This window comes from Schistocerca cancellata, chromosome 5 (assembly GCF_023864275.1).
Source record: "Schistocerca cancellata isolate TAMUIC-IGC-003103 chromosome 5, iqSchCanc2.1, whole genome shotgun sequence".
Classification (NCBI taxonomy): Eukaryota; Metazoa; Arthropoda; class Insecta; order Orthoptera; family Acrididae; genus Schistocerca; species Schistocerca cancellata.
In genome coordinates, this window is record NC_064630.1 from 297376508 (window position 1) to 297394890 (window position 18383).

Sequence of the window (18383 nt, forward strand, 5' to 3'; positions counted from 1 at the left end):
GTCAGGGAAGGGGCAATCGCCATGGAGGATTGGGTAATGCGGGGTAGGATGGCTACCAGTAATGTGGTCGAAGGCTGTCCAGTACTTGGAGGAGCTGACAGGGAGGGTGGAGTTGAGGTGTGTGCATGTCTGGCATCAGGCCTGGCGTTTCTTTGCTATAAGGAGGTTCCAGATGTGGAATGTGTTGCTGTAATTGCCGGTTGCAGAAGAGTGTATCCTGGTCACGGGTGTGGAGGAAGGAGTGGTAGAGCCTGGTAGGGACATGGGCCTTTGCAGTGTCGGTGGTGGTCTTCTGAACGAAGGAAGAGGCATGAATGATGTCAGCAGGACCACGAAAGGTGAGGGGTGTCTTTCGACCTGCGAGGTAATGGATTCCTGGTAGGCATCCCTTTCGGTGCACCGATAGTTGTGGACAGACTTTGGAGACTCAGCTGGGCAGTGGGCTGCAGGCGGGTCATAGGCAGAGGAGATGGTGAGAAGGACATTGAGGTGGTCACTACCAACACGATCGAGGACATCCACGGCGATACGACCAAGGAGTTAGGGGGCTGTGAGGATAACATTGGCGGTGGAGTTACTTTCAGGATGGGCGTGTTGTGGGAAAGGAACAAGGTCATCATGGAGGGTGGCCAGGAACTGATGCCGCCACTGAGGGGTGGCAGGGTCGAGCTGTGGATGAACTGTGACTTTTTTTTCCTTTATTGGAATTTCTTTTCCCTGAACCACAAGGGCAGGGGAGAGCAGGCAGTGGCACAGTCCACCACTCTTCAGCCAAAAGGCTTTAAGAAAATACAAGGGAAACTCTTACATAAAGAATGGGGGTATAAAGGGGACATAAAAATACAGTAAATGGAGATGATGGGAATTGAAATATTCACTAATATGGGGACATTGGGTGACAATTAAAATGTCGGCATGAAGTTAAAAGAACACAGCTGGCAATTTGTTGCATACTTAAAAAGACTGGAGTGAAACACAAGTTAAAAGTCGGCCACAGTATAAACCCTAGGACGCCTAAGGGAGGGGGGGGGCTTCGTTGAACCCAAAATTTTTTTATGTCCCCTGCTTTTGCCCAAGTAACTTTCATACTACATATTCCCTTTGAGTTATTGTTTGTTGGCTATTTTATGAAATGTTTGTGTCAATATATTTTATAGAAAATTCCAGCTTTGAAAGAAAAAGTAAATAAATTTATTATGGGTCCAACAACCCCCCCACCCCTTGGGGGATTTCGTATTTATCATCTCTACAACAATGCAAGTTAGTTTCTTGTTGGTTGGTATTCTTGATATTCACACCAATCGGTTTACTTTCACAGGAAGTGATTGTTGATGTCAGTCAGCTGTTATTTATCTTGTAAACTTGCAGTGTGTTAGTGCAGTTCCCTACTGTTCACACCCAGACTTAGAAATGACTAAAAGAATACGTGACTCGTCTTTAGAAAGAGTTCTGAATGAAATTTTAGATGAAGATTCTGACTCGGGGAGTGAAAGTGAATATGAGGATGGTGTTATGGTGTATGATCCAGATCGGGAAAATTATGTGGATGTTAGAGAAGATGAAGATAGCGGAGCTTCAGGCAGTGACCATCAGGATGTTATTATTGTGGCCAAGTCTGGAAGAAGGTACGTAACCACACAGCCTAGAATTCCTCGGAGGTCTGTTTCTAATTTTGTAAGAGAGCAGGCAGGAGTAACTCCAGCTGGTGTTTGCCATTCACCTGGAGAAGCCTTGAAGTTACTTCTTACACCTGACATTATGGATGTTATAGTAAAACATTCAAATGAAGAGGCAGTTAGGCGAAATGTTACTTTGACTAATGAGAAGGAATTGTATGCCTTTATAGGAATACTGATACTTATGGGGGCAAATAAAAACAATTCTGTCAGTGTACACGATCTTTGGTCAGACCTAATGGGTCGGCCAGTTTACAAGGGTATTATGGCAAGAGAACGTTACAAGTAACTTATTGCAATCATAAGGTTTGATGACAAAAGTAACTGCCAGCTAAGAAGGGAAGCAGACAAGTTCACAGCAATCCGTGATGTTTTCATCAAAGTGAATGATAGGTTTCCACTACTGTATAAACAAGGGGCCCACCTCACCATTGATGAGATGCTCAGCTTGTTTAGAGGGCGCTGCTCCTTCAAAGTATTTATGAAGGATAATCCGGGCAAGTATGGCATCCTTATACGCATAATGTCCAATGCAGTAAACAGATACGTCTTGTATATGGAATCCTATGCAGGTAATGTTCAGGATTTGCTGAAAGAAGAATGGGGTTCAGTAGCTGTCGTCAAACGTCTGGTAGCACCTGTGAAAAATACTGGTCGAAATATTACTACAGACCGATACTACACATCGGTGGATTTGGCGGAAGAGTTATATCAAGACTACAAAGTTACTACAGTGGGAACTCTCCAGTCCAACAGGACGCATATTCCAGACATGATCAAAAACACGTCAAATCGAGAACTATATTCATCAATGTTCTTGTTCACAGACCCACCAACAGGTAGGCCTCCAGTAATTTTGGTGTCCTACATAGCAAAAACGAAACCAAGAAAAACTTACTGATGTTGTCAACAATGCACCAAGATAAAGGCACTGTTGGAGGAGAGAAGAATAAAACCGAGACAAATGAATATTATAATTCGACGAAAGGTGGAACTGATACCATTGATCAAATGGCGCGTATTTACACCTACAAGAGGGGAACAGAGAGATGGTCTCTATCTGTATTTTACTTTCTCATCGACATTTGTGCTATCAATGCAACCACCATATTCATCCAGCAACATCCAAGATGGAATGAAAAGAAACACAACACATGGAAACTTTATCTTCTGCAAGCTGGGATGGAACTAGTGAAATTGCAGGTAGAAGAAAGAAGTGCCAATGCAAGAGGGTTATCTAACCAAATTGTTCAGTCAATGGAGACTATTCAACAAAAGAAAATCAAAGAAGTGACAACAGAAGCACGTCATCCTCCTGCAGGGTAAGGTCGGTGCGATATTTGTGTAAGAGAAGCTAAAACAAAGAAGCAGAAGTACAGCAATCTAAGTAAACCAAAACAGTATTGTGGACAGTGTCATAAACATGTGTGCAACACACATTCAGAAAAATTGTGAAGTGTGTCTCTTGCCTTGAAGTTGAGGACTCAGAGTAGTCTATTGTATATGAACACATCTGTATTTTGTATTGTAATATACCCATTTTTTATTCACTCAATCCAATATTTATAACAATTAACAACATTTATAAACCAATCCCTTAGTTAAAATACATAAACCATTTTGAAAGTTGTAATTTTTCGTCAGTAAACTTATTTGATACCTGTGGTCTCGCCGAACCCCCCTCTTTAGGCATCCAAGTTAGAAAAAAAGGCTTGGGCATCCTAGGGTAAAAATCACACAGAGCGAGAGTCGTAAAAAACAAAACCACAGGAAACGACAAGACTCTCACAAAGAGAGAGCTGCGGAAGGAATGGCGCTCGGAGAGGAGGAAAAAAGAGGAGAGGGGTTATGGGGGTGGGAGGAAGAGGGAAATGAGGGACAGGGGGCGCACCAAGGGGCAGGAGACGGGCAGGGCGGGAGATGAAGAGGGAAACAAGCAGGACGGAATGCAGAGACACTGAAGGGGAGCACAGGAGAGGGAGGAAGAATAGGAGGGGGAATACTGCTCAGGGGAAGGGAAGGGGAGGAGAGAGATCCCTGAGGAGGAGGCAGGAGGAAGCTAGGGTTAGAGTTGGTAGGTAGGGTAGACGTCAGGTCGAAGCTCATCATCTGGGAGAGGTAGATGCTGGAAGTTGCATTAGGAAAGGAGGGTGAGGGTGTGGAGATGGAGAGAGAGTGGGACACAGTGCTAAAAATGAGGCAGCAGTCTGGGGGTGGAGAGGAAGGGAGACACCAGAGGGTGAGAGGGATCGAATCGGCGGAAATTATACAGGGTGCGGATGTGTTCAAGGAAAAGGAGAAGGTGGGAAAAGATGATGAGTCCATAGAGGATGGGCATGGGGGACGGAAGGCAGATGTGGAGGGCGAGATGGAGTGCATGGCGCTCGAGGATTCGGAGGGTGTTATAGAACTAAAACCTTGTATATACATATATATGTTTTATTAAGACTCACACTAATTTCTGTCTTATCTTTTGGAATGCACATATTGCTTTATTGCTACAGTCAATTACTTCGTGGTATTTCTATAACCAGTCTAAGCCCATTATTATGTTGGTGCTCAAATCTGGTACAATGGTAAACTATTCTTCCAATTGTCACCCTTGAATCTCGAAACAGGCAAATATTTGATGGGATGTAGGTTTGCTACTTTTCATGGTGGCATGGATTATTTTAACTCCTATTACAGGCATTACTGCTGCTCCTGGTCTAATATTTACAAATAGAAAACTTTTATGGACTTAGCACTTATCTCCACCCTGGTATCTATTAAAATTTGCATTTGCAGGCCGTTCTTATCGACGGGCAGTATTTTTTATCTACACTTATCTGAGTCTAGTTCTTGGTTTTCCAATAGCAAGTCCTCATCCACATCAAAGTCGTTCCAGAAAAACGCGGCGGCTCTGACACCGATAGCGGTTTATCTGGTGGTTTTTAAATTTTCTGTTCTTGGGCTAAGAGATCGCATATACATAACGAAATTTTAAAGTTTGTAAGGCTATCGTCACCGAAGGACAAAAAACGCCAGCTAGTTGGAGGTAAGTAGTAGAACAGACTATTCTGAAGGGAGAATCTATTCTAAGCTTAAGCTAAATACTGAAATAATATTTAAATGGGTGAAATATAGTGCATTAGCTCACGAACCACATGGTGAGGGGGGGGGGGGGGGGGGGGGAAGGTACCACGTAATGTTTACCACAAAAATCACTGATAACACAAAGGAATCACTGATTAGTTAAAAAAAGTGGATAACTGAACGGCTGCCAGCATCTTGAGAAAGGTAATGGCAAAGAATTTTAAGCAGATAATCACTGGTGTGGCAACAAAGGTTGTCATACTTTTCCACAGGACAACATTTTACGAGAAAATAAATGAATCAGGAAGCACTGAGTTTGCAGTTACTTATTCTGAAATACTAAATTTTGAAAGTAAAATGAAATGGAATTACTGGTTAAATGAATGACTGGTTCAACTTAAACTGCGTTATGTAAAAAAAATTCTTTCAGAAATATCAGTGTAACGCAATGCAAAAATTAGAAAAAGGCAAGCAATTTACATTTGATTAATGAAAAATTGAGCTGAATTTACTTTAGGCAAATGAACCATTGGTTTTACTTTCAAAATAACGTATAATAAAATACATACCAAGCTCGCAGAACGTCCACTTCCCTCACATGCTTTGAAAACTCACTCCCGAGGATTCTCAAGGAGTCCTTATATTTCTGTCATAGTGGATAACTCAACACTGTCCATATTCTCACTCATACCAGACCAGAAACTTTACATTGTCTAAGCACAACGGTTTTTACTTACATAATAGATGGCATAAAAGAATTTTTAGAATATATTAGTTACAAAATTACATATAACAGAGAGGCATTTATACTCATTGATCATGGCTTGGCTTTTCCTTTCATTTCAGTTGCTTTCAGAACATCTACTCTGTAAGCCATATTTCCCGTTACACATTTTGCAAATTCGTTGATGACAGTCTAGTCTAGGAAATAAATTACGAATAAATTTTGAAAATTACACTAACAATTTAATCTTTATTGGAAATTCTTTCTCAGATTAGTCAGTTCCTGACTGATACAACTTCAGGACAACAATGTGACGTACACCTAACAGCTCGCCAGAATTAGGTAAAGCAAAACAGTAAGCGTTAGTGTGAGATATATTGTCAATCATAAATGGTCCATTATAAATGAATTTAAATTTTGAAATCTCAGTATCAGTCTCGCTTGATTTCTCGTTATCTTTAGCGAGAATGAGGTCGCCAATTGCAGATTTAACAAACTGCATTTTCGCATTATGACGCCGTATTCGCCCTCGGCTTTCTTTTTCATTACCTCTCGTAAACGTTCTTTATCACCTCAATATCAGTACTAATCGCGTAGGAAAATCAATTATCTGTTCAACCAAACTCTTAGACTTATGGTCTAATAGGATTTCCTACGGCGTCAATCCTGCAGATTCGTGCGTCAGAGCATTCATAATCTTTTCAAAATCGTTTATATATTGGCCCATGCTCTGTGATTGTGGTGACATTACGTTCGGCAATATCGCCAAAGCTCGCGCATGTATCGTCCGCTGGATTTCTGGCTTGGCAATAGGGCAAGATATGTATCACTTCAACCCCACTGCTTTCCATACCTTCATTCCATAATTTGGGAGTAAACTGTGCTCTATTATCGGACATCGTTTGCAAATTTTTCATAAACCGTTTTAGCTGTTCTTATCGGGTATAACTTAACGAACTTCGAAAAGGTCTCCATCACTACTAATGAGTAGGCGAAATTACCTGAGGAAAGGCAGAGGGCCATATAAGTCCGTACGCACTAACTCTAGTACAAGGCGACGTCAAAAGCCCTGCACAGGGCCACGGTTTGTGCAGTTGGCCACTTTCCCCCTCTGACACTTGTCGCAAGTGCAGTTGTCTGTACCTCTTACATAACACATATCATAATTAAACTGCTGTATATAAAGATGCCAACTTGTCAATCTTTGGTGCAGTAAACGACAATCTTTGAGATAACTGAGCGCCTTGTGGTCCGTATGAATTATCACTTTTCGGTCACGTAAGTAACCTTTAAATTTCGTAAGACCCCATACGACTGCGAGACCTTCGTTCTCAGAAAACGTGTAGTTTCGCTCACTTTTTGTCAGCGTCCGACTTGCGAACGCAACCGTCCGGTGTTCCTTCTTCTCTCCTTCTTCCACCTCCTGGAACAGTTCTACATCTAAACTGTAATTTGAAGAATCCGTTCCCATCCGAAAAGGTAACGAAATGTCGGGATGGTACAATATGTTACTCTGTAACAACTCACCATTGCAGTCTCTCAAATGCGGCCTGACTCTCGTTAGTCCAGGCAAATGGTATATTCTTCCGTAACCAGTTGTTTAAGTTTGGATCATTGAACGTTTGCAGGAAATTGGGACAGAATCCGCTTAATCTTACAAAACTTTTCAATTGTTTTCTAGTCTTCGGAGGTGTACAATTCTTTATTGCCTCTATTTTCCGTGGAGACCTTAAGTGATTTCTGGTGTTGTAATTACGTGACCAAGAAAATTTAACTCTTAATTCACAAACTCATATTTCTTTCATTTCATTAAAACTTCGCGTAACGCACTGAAAACCTAGACTGAAAGATCGCAATGTTCTTGCCTGGTCGCATTCGGCAAAAGCAAGTCGTCTATGTACACTGTCAGTCTGGAACTTACGGTCACGCCTAGTACTTTACCGAGCGCCCTGATAAAGACAGACGCTGACATGTTCAGTCCGAATGGCACTACCTTATGCTGGTAACACCTGCCTGCATACAAAAAAGCATTACATCTCCTAGACTCTTCCTCAGGAGGGGTCTGTCAGCAGCCAGCCGTGAAGTCGAGGCTGATCGTGACTCGCACATTATGAAAACTTTACAGTATCTCTTCTACGCTTTCTGGTCCATCCATTTCACGTTGAACAGCTTTGTTCAGCATACGTACATCTATCACGATACTGACACTGCCATATCTTTTTCCTACTATGATCAAGGGATTGTTGTAGGGACTGCTACTCCTCTCTATAACATTCCAATATAGTATTCGACCTATTTCTTGTTGTAAGGCCTCCTTTTTGGACAGCGGTACCGTGTACAGTCGTAGAAAGAACGGTTCGTGGAGCATCACATTTAACTTCCACTGAAATCCAGTAACAAGCCCCGGTTTACTCGAAAACACGTAGTTTATTTCTCATAAATATATTATACAATTCTTATTTCTGTTCGGGTTTAGCATTTGACACACAATCCAAAATACTCTCTAAGTCGTCTTCCAAGCTATTGCCAACATTTAGATTCCATATGCTGTAGTGTCCCATATTTCTGCCTAAACCAAACTGGACAGGCGAAGTAACAATGTGAATAGGTTGGTACGGACTACTCACGTCAGCTGTTTCTTTAAGACACACACTAATTACTGTCTTATCTTTTGGAATGCACATCACTGCTGTATTGTTGCAGTCAATTACTTCGTGGTATTTCAATAACCAGTCTAAACCCAATACTCGGTGCTCAAATCTGGTACGACGATAAATTCATCTTCAAATTCTCACCCTTGAAATTAGAAACATTCAAATATTTGATGGGATATGGGTTTGCTACTCTTGCCGGTGGCATCGGTTATTCTAACTCTTATTACGGGCATTACTGCTGCTCCTGGTCTTCCCCTTCACAAATAGAAAATTTTTCTGAGTCTAGTTCTTGGTTTTCCCATAACAACCGGCCCTGTGGCCGAACGGTTCTAGGCCCTTCAGTCCGGAACCGCACCGCTGCTACGGTCGCAGGTTCTAATCCTGCCTCGGGCATGGATGTGTGTGATGTCCTTAGGTTAGTTAGGTTTACTAGTTCTAAGCCTGATGACCTCAGATGTTTAAGTTCCATAGTGCTCAGAGCCATTTGAACCATTTTTTTCCCATATCAAATCCTCATCCACATCAAAGTCGTTCCAGAACAACGCGTCGGCTCTGACACCGATAGCGGCTTATATGGTGGTTTTTAAATTTTCTTTTCATGGAATTCATAATTTCTATCTACCTGTCTTGCAGTTGTTGAAGCCGTTTTGACCAAAACACTGAATTTCTTCGATTAACGAACCTTGTATTACCAACGACTCGCTAACTGTTGCGTCAAGTAAATTTTCTTCCAAATTGCTTGGAGGAATGTGTTCTGTTTCTGCTTCTTATTCTTCTCCCGATCTCAGGCAACACATTCCATTCTAGTCTCACTGCATGATGTCAACCTTAACCCCGACATAATCTACGTGGCTGTCAATTAGTCGTACCTGGTCATCGTCGGCAAAGTCCTCTTGCCCCTTTTAGAAATTCCACTCGGTATTCTTTAGAACGAGTGTCGTTGGGGTTGGCTAATTCAATTACTACATTTGGACAAGCCTGTCTGTTCGGTACAGAGCTTTCCTTTTTTTCATAAACGCTAATTACATACGGGTTGAGAAGCGTCAAATATTGTCCGCTCTCCCCATTAGCACACCTCTCATCCTCCGTAATTCTTCAGTTTGTTGTATATCCAACAGAAATGACCTAGCTACATCTCCTCGAGTTCCTCGTTGCCCTGCGTGATAACGGAAGTTTTATCCAATATCAGTTTCTTTAATTCCGCCGGCGAATTGCACTGTATTGGACCCTGAGGCACCATTGTTGTCTTACTGGCGGTAACCTCTTCCTCGTTGACCGGCACTCTATCTTCATCGTTATTACGGACAGTGAACGCTTTGTCAACTGCTGTTTCACCCTTACCTGTTGTAACTGCGGGTGCGTTACTCGCTCTGTCTTCTTGCACATTCTCCCATCGCCCATCTGTATCTGTCATAGCGACGTTGCCTAGGCTTTCTTCTGGGCCACCAAGGTCTTCATACGCCTGGTGGGCCCTAAACAGTCGTGGTTAATTGTTTCAATGATTAAATACGGCAGGCCCGTTTCCATCCAGATGTCACAACTGCTGATTTTGCTCCTGCCTACAACCATTCTGTTCAGAACCAAGTACCACATTCACATGATACTGGACTCTGTCATTTCTACTATTGTTGTCCCCTCCATGAGTGTTATTGTTATAGGGGGGGGGGAGTGAATTATTATTACGTAGTAGTCGTTTTCAGTATTTCCATGGTTATTGTTATTATAGTAGTTGCTGTTCTGGTAACTGTTGTTATTACCACGATTGTTAAAATTTTCGCGGCTATTCTTCCAACTGTCATCTTCGACCTCTTCTAGGAACGCAGTAATTGTTCTGTAACTATTGCCTGTGTACCTCTTGGAATTATTCAGAAGCTTCTTCCACAACCCCCAGACAATTTCCGATATCAGTGCGTCTATCACGCAAATATTTTAATTTGTGGATGCAATTTACACAAAATTGTTCCTTCGAGCAGCGAGAGTTCGCGAAGCAGGGTTTTGACACACGAAATCGCAGCATTCGCTCTGGGATTCTGCTCTGATCAATATTCTTTCAAGGATGCATTCTTAAATTTTTGAAAGCTCATGTTCACAATATCGAGGTTTAAGCTCCATTGCTTAGCCTCGCCCGCTAGCACGTCGATTACACTAGTCAATAGCCATTTTGCATCTGGGATGTGATACATCAACTAGTACGTATTTTGGTGTGTAGAAGCCGGCTATACCTTTCAAAATGTCTACGACATACTATTTTTGAGTTTTTAAAGGTTTTTTATTTTTCGTATTTAGTATTTCGCTTTTGCTGTTCTTCTGTTTTGATGGTTAATTGTTTGGTTTTGATTTGCAGAGGAGAGCTAGAAGATCTACAGATCTTCAGTAAATGGTAGGTGTGTTAATCCAGTGGTGTGAAGGACATCCTCAGTGAGTGTTTCCTGTGAAAGATAGTGCAAAGTTTTTGTGTTTAAAACTTACACTAAGAGAAATGGCAACTAGTAAATCTCTTTCATGTCTAAACTACCACGACAAATTCTGTTACATGTGTGGGATATTCACTCCAAAAAGCCTAATGAAAACCAATCACTGATTTGGTTAATAAGGATTATCAATTGTATTTTGATTGTCCTGTTGGTGATCAAGGTAAAAATTTTGAACCTCATATTGCCCGCATAACCTATACTACAACCTTAACTGAGTGACTGAAAGGAAAACGCCGTACCATACTATTCCGATGGTGTGGTGTGACCCTAATGACTGTTATTCATTCTGTTATTTCTGTCTTACAAATATTTCTGGATATTCAAACAAAGCCAGACATAAAATAAAGTATCCAAATGTATCTTCAGTGCATTTGTCTGTGCCCCATGATGAGAGGATGCCTGTTCTTGTCTGTAACTTGAAAGCCACGGAATCAGACACCATGTCACGTGAATCAGAAAATACTGAACATATAGAACAGTACTTCCCCCAGTATCATGACACTTCGCCTCAGCTCTTTAATCGAAAAGAATTGAACTATTTGGTTCGCGAAAGAGCAAGCTGAACTCTTGGGGTCGAGAATTCAACAACGGAACTTTGTACCTCTAGGGACAAAAATTTCCTGTTTCAGATAAAGAGGTGCTTCCTTTACTCAATATTTCGACATGCAGAATTCAGTGTTTGTATGTAGAGATGTCAATGGTCTGATGATGCAGCTAGAGTACAACATAATCTACAATAGTGACGACTACTTTCTGACTCGAGTAAATGCAGCATGAATGCAGTACTACTACATAATGGCAATGCGTTTCCATTGGTACCTTTGGCTTACGCAGTAGACATGAAACAAACTTATGAAACTATGGCTTTGCTGTTAAACGCAATCAAATATAAAGATCATGAATGGCAGCTTTGCTATGATTTAAAAGTTGTTACACTCCTTGCAGATTTACAGGCTGGATTCACGAAATACTATTGCTTTTTGTGCCTTCGGGACAGCCGTGACACCAAGAACGAAGGAATGGCCTACAAGGAAGTCGTATGTTCCTGGAAACGTAAATGTGAACAATACCTCATTGGTGGAGTCCTATAAAATCACTTTCCCTCCCCTTCATATCAAGTTGTGCCTTATCAAGAACTTTGTAAGAGCTCTGGATAAAGAAGTTGAGGTCTTCAATCACCTAAAAAAAGTTTCCCAAATTAAGTGAGGCAAAGCTGAAAGGGGATATATTTGTTGGAACACACATAAGGAAATTGGTGAAAGTTCATGCATTCTTACCATAGGACACCGTTACAAAGACCATTGTAATCCTTATATGATGGGTGACTACTGCTGGGATCTTGTTACGGAGAGTGACGAAACAGCAAACGAAAGAAGATCTCCGTCGTCATCACATTTTACAAAAACCAAAGACGATTAAAGGTGAAAATACCTTCTGAACTAATATGGACCTTTTATTTGCATCACACCCATATATACATAAAGCTAGTATTTATTTAAAACTTTCTGAATGTGTATTTTTGTTTGACTTAATTGTGTCCATTTTCGGTCTTACAATTTTTTGTTCTGCTGTGTTTCTAGGAAATGTGATGTATAGAGAAAAACTGATTTTAACAATGTATTCAGCATGCCAAAATCACGTAAATCCACCTATTTACAAACCAGGTGCAGAGAAAAAGTTTAAATTTGTTAACTGTTCTTATAGCGTTAATTTTTCTCTTATCCGTCCATGACTCAGCCAATATCATTTCGCAATTTTTAATGAAGCGGGTAGCATGCAATCCAGTTTTTTTTTTAGAGGATCGAATCACTCTTCCTTCACTGAGATTTCAGTGCTATGTGTGTGGCATAAAACATAGTGCTGCTTTTCTACTAATCTGTTTTCTAGTTCGGTTACTTTTGCAACTACTCGGGAAGTGGTATTTGCTAACGTTTCCACTTCCCTCTTATTCTCATCACACGTTGTGAACTGTTTCTTCACTCTACTATCCATGTCAGATACTAAAGTTAGCTAATTTGTAACGTTTTCCCGATCGTCTTCTTGCACTATCTCTACATTTTAAATTACTTTATTTTCAATAACGGTTTCTGTTCAGTTCTCTGTACTTCCGTCTCGAAACGACCATTTGTGCTTACGATTTTTGACTGCACCTCTGCCATGTCCTGCTCAAGATTACCGATTTCGGTATTACTACAATTATTTATTTCTTGATTTCACCTACTTTCGTGTTGACTACTCTATTATTATTGTTCACACTCTTTATCGCTTTGGACTGAGGATTAATTGATTCGGATTGAGTTTATATTGATTCCGACTGACAATTAATTTTAGCAATAACTGATTCGGACTGAGCATTAATTTTAGCAGTAATTGAGTCCGACTGAGCATTTATCGATTCAGACTGAGTATTAAATGTGCTGATCAACATGCTGAACAAATCATTTATGTTTCCAGCTATCACTCGTTCTTTCTTAATGGTTTCCCCGTATCCACCGTCAGTGGATTCGGTTTTGCTTTTTATTCTCAATTCCGTCGCATCCGTCAGAGCCATTTCCCCGTGTTCCTGAGTCTCTGTGATAGCGTTTGTGCTGCTAGCCTCCGGTTTCCCAACAACGGGATCCGCTGCCAGCGTTCCCCTTTGTTCTACGGATTGTTCCCCGTTAAGTACAATCGTATTATCACTTTCAATTGTGTCCATTATGTTGCCTGTTTTACTGATTAATGCAACTTTAGAAATTCTGTATCTTACTTCCACCACATACTACCACCGTGCGTGAGCAACTTTACTCGTAGCACAAGGGTGTAATTCGCTACGAATCTGCACAATGCAAAATTCATGCCACGACCAATACCAAACTGATATCGTCCTGTCACGTGTAGCCACCCCCTTCCTACTCGGCCTACTGGATTGCGACATAACTGACCGTGATCGCATACGCCTAATGAAATTTTACAGTTAGTAGGGCTATCGTTACCGAAGGGAAACAACGTCGGTTAGTTTGAGGAATGTTTAAAACAGACTATTCTGAAGGAAGGATCTATTCAAAGCTTAAGCTAAATGGATGGAATATAGTGCAATAGCTCACGAACCACCTAGGGGCGAAAAGGGTATCACGTAATATTTACCACAAAAATCACTGAAAACACAAAGGAATCACTGATCAGAAAAAGAAAGAGGGATACTTAAACGGTTGACAACCCGCTAGGGCAATGAACCTCCGTCATCTTGAGAAAGGTGATGACAAACAATTTTAATCAAATAATAACTGGCATGGCAACAGAAGGTTGTCACGCTTTTCCACAGCACAAAAGTTCAACAAAATAAATGAATCAGAAAGCACCGAGTTTACAGTTACTTATTCTAAAATACTAAATTTTGGAAGTAAAATTAAATGGAATTACTGGTTGAATGAATAACTGGCTTAACTTAAACTCTGTTATGTAACAAAAACTACTTTCAGAAGCATCAGTGTAACGTAATGCAAATCTTAGAAAAAGGCAAGTAATTTATTTTTGATTACTGAAAAATTGAACTGAATTTAGTTTAAGCAAATGAGCAATTGGTTTCACTTTTAAAATAACAAGTAGCCTCTGTTATCCAATACCTGTACAGAAAATTTTTACGGTGACACAAAATAAAGTGTTGGATAATATAATTAGTTTATGTATCGCTTCTAAACATCTCCTAAAGGTTTGTACAGAATTTCGTGATTACAGATCCTTACCACGTAGTGTATGCAGTTTCACTTCATTTCCTAGAATTGGTAATTAATGTGAAATGTGTACATTATAAAGGCAAAATTCATACTGTAGTTTCCTCAAGAGGCTTGGAGGAAGATTTTTGCATCCCAGAGGGCCTGTCCTATCTTGAATTTTCTATGATTTTTTCTTTTCAGATATTCCTGACGAAAACAGGATACTTTCTACAAAAATAACACGTTAAATTTCCTATTATCGAAGACGGTACTGCCATGTCTAACAAATTAACGATGATATCTTAATTCATAATAAGATGATTCTTTTTTCTTGTTTGGTTGGTTTTTCGCGTAAAAGGTTACTAGGTATTTTTTGAGGAAGACCGAAATCGCTAGCAAACTGAAGGAATTAATTAAACATATCATCATGCACCATCATTCCATATCTATTTGCCAATATGTTCGATCTTTCTTTCGGCTTTGAGAGTGGGGAGAAAATTAGGAAGGGGAATATTAAATTGGTACATATCTGCGTGTCAGGTGACCTATTCTAGTAAGTAGACGTTCCATTTTCTTGACAAGTGATTGTTCTCCATCTTTCTTTCTCTCTCATTTCATTCTCTTGCCTATCTCTTTTCCTTTTGCATTATTACTGATGAAACAAACTTTCGATGAAATATAACAGTATTTTCAAAATCTTGTCCAAGTCTACGGCTTGTTATACACAAGTTTATGCCGAGCTCATCCGTGTTTTACAGCATAGATTACAAAATAAAAGTATGCGGCAAATAGATAAAAAAGTATTGAATGCCAGTCTTTAGTACGATGTCAGGGCTCTTTCACTGTAACGTTCACGTGATTTTCATGTTATTGGAAATTTGCAGTGCCAGTGTTGAAGATTGTTAATTAGTGCAACATTTAATTTATTTCATTATGAAATTCGTGTGCTCCATATCTGCTGTAAAAATATCACAACAAAAGATAAAAGGAATATAAATTGCTAGTAGAATATATCCCACTAAAGAGGCAGTTCACTCCGCCAGACGTACGTGTTGATTAAAATGAAATCACCCGTTCTTTGCGTACAGGAAACAAAGAAACTATCCGTTTCTATTTGCTAAGCGATGCTTCCATAATTACTCTGAAATGGTGTAACACTTAATGTCGCAAACGCCTGAAACAAACGAAGGCTTTTCAGACTGGAGGTAATCACGTCGTAGAACATAGATACATCACGGGTACAGCAGGAGATGCATCCTTTCTTTCCGTCAGTGCAACAGTCGCTCATTCACTTCAATGGAAACAAAAGAGTGCGAAACAAAAAGCTCTTCTCTGTGCGCCAAATGCATTTCTAGCACCTCTCCAAAGAAGTCCCGATTTCGACAAAACAATGCACCGTCCATAAAGCGAAAACCGCTGTAAATCATACGAATGGGTAGGCGCTCAAATGTTTCGCAAGCATGGAAAAAACAACGCAATAATACACATGTTTACCGAATTCAGTAGCTCTTGTACGATAACGGTACAAGAGTACAGATTTGATGAAAATGACAATACTTCTATTGAGTGTATAAGCGCTTTACAAAATATTGGCTCAAACACGCCGATAAAAGGTTGAAGTATGATCATTCAAAATTTATGTAGTGCGGGCGAGCGAAAGGGAGAGTGAAGATGGAAGGTACACAAAACGTATCTTGGATACGGTCAAGCACGTCCGGATGGTAAACAACAATTACTTAATTACCTTGTCCATTATTTTTATGACGGTTAACTGGAGTGGTAGAAAGATAATTTCACAGAAACATCACCAGTTTTACAGAATTCGTTCATGATAGGCTTGGAACCTAAGCTACTTCCACTCCTTCAGGCAGCAGGACGATGCCCAACAGGGCAGCAGAATACTGACCTACTGGGAGTAGAAATGCTCCTTTGTTTATACGATGCAGTAAACTGATGCTCTCCAAGCGTTTCTCGGATTTAAATATTTTCCATCTTAAAAGTCACAATTCTCCACCAACAAGTTGTGTTCCATTTTGGCTTTTGTAACTACTTTACCCTGCCCTCCACTAACAACAGACGTTGGCTAATAACTAACTAAACTGCATTAACATTTTGAAGAGAGAAAGTAGCATGAACCTTTTGAACAAATTATATTTGTCTTGGAGTCTTTATAGATATTAATAAAATATTCTCATGAGTGATGTGACAATGTGATAATGTTCAGGATGCAGTTACCGTCACCGAAAATCAAGACGCCAATCTCAAGAAGCTGTCATTTATTCCAGTGTCATTCATATTGTAGCTAAGTATTACAGACAGATGGTTAACATTTTTTCTGAATAGTTATAGCTATTTGTAGCATTTGAGATTAAAGCTGATTTCATGGAATTTCAACGGAGACTGAGTGAGTTGTCAAAGAAGTCTTTCGTTGACTACAGACTTCTGTATTTTTTGCCTTGAAAATGCGAGGGACAAAAGAAAAGATCTCCAATGCGGCTACTTACATTTTTATTGCTAGTTTTTGTTGTTTTACAGTATTTTCTTCTTACAATTCATTTTGCGGTTAATTACAACCATTAAATTAAGTTTATAAATTCTTCACTTATTTTTTAATTAACACTGATTTGATTCTCTCCAACAAAATCAAACAAATTATAATTTTTTTTTCGAAATGATAAAAATATATTGCAGATTTGTTCCAGTAATTGTACCAGATGTATGAACGCCACCAGATAAAGCCTCAAATCAAATAATATTTTCTGTTAGTATTTATATTTTGTGTAGTTTCATGTGAAACAATTGTGCAACAAACCTAACGTAGGAAATCAGACAAGACTTTTCGCTTTCTGACAAATTTATGTCTTTATACTGACGAACACCTATTATCTCTTATAGTCTACAAAGCGAATTGGGGCTGTCACTCCACTATACACCTGCAGAATTTCATGTTATGGGTGGGATTCTGCCAATATTACAATGCATTGTGCTATATGAGTCACCTATTTTCAAAACCTTTTAAATCCATTTTTTCCAATAATAACTTTTTTATATGTCGAAAGAGCACGCATCGAGCTATACAGTTTAGAACATAAGTCCCAGTAGTCGCTGTTTCTATTATAAAAGTGACTCCATTATAACGATGATGGTCGCAGTTCCAGTAACCATTAAATCCCGACAGCAATAATGGACCTAAATCTCTAGGAAAATCATGGAAAAAGCAAGAGAAGGAACACTGGGCAAAAAATGTTGAAAATAAAACGAGGTAAGCTGCTGATTATTTTCGCTCACAATACACCTCTACTTGCTTTTTTACAAATTACATTCTAATAGCTAAATGTATGTGTAAGATGTCTAATGTTCGTAGCATTTACCATATCAGATATTCCAGCAAGAGATTTCGAAAGCCCATTCAAGCTTAAGGGAGGACCATATGAATGTGGACAACTTCCAATGCAATAAGTAAGAAGGATAAATCAGAATTTCTATGATACACCTGACAGGCAGGCCCAGAATTATTTCATTCTTCAGTACATAATCATGGAGACAGTAAAGCAGAGAAGATCATCGGAAGGACTGAAGAACAGGAAGAGAACTACTTAACACTTCTTTCCAAAAATAGTTAATGGGAGATTACAGAGACTCGGTGTCTGTAAAGAAAATAATCATTGAAACACTTGCGGAAGGATGAGATCGTGTTCAGAATCCGTGTAACCAGTTTCTGGGGATTGAAGTAACTCCAAGAACAAGAGAGGTGGCGCCACAAGATGAAGAACATTCACAGGTAATATTTAAGAAGCGTGACCTTTCGATTTAGAAATTACACAAAATACAAAAAAGAAAAGTTTGAGATACATCACAACTATAAATATTCTCGAAATGTATTTGTTAATCACACTGATATTGTATTTGGATCTCCTACCTCAGGTGTTTGCTATTTTTGCTTATAGTCTAAAGAGCTACAAGACCAGATTCGAGATCTCAAGGAGAAAGACGACTTGAAGGCAAATTTTACCATGCATGAACTGAAAGTAGACACATTTTACAATCAACTCTGCAGTGAAACAAAAGGCCAGAGAATAGCGAGC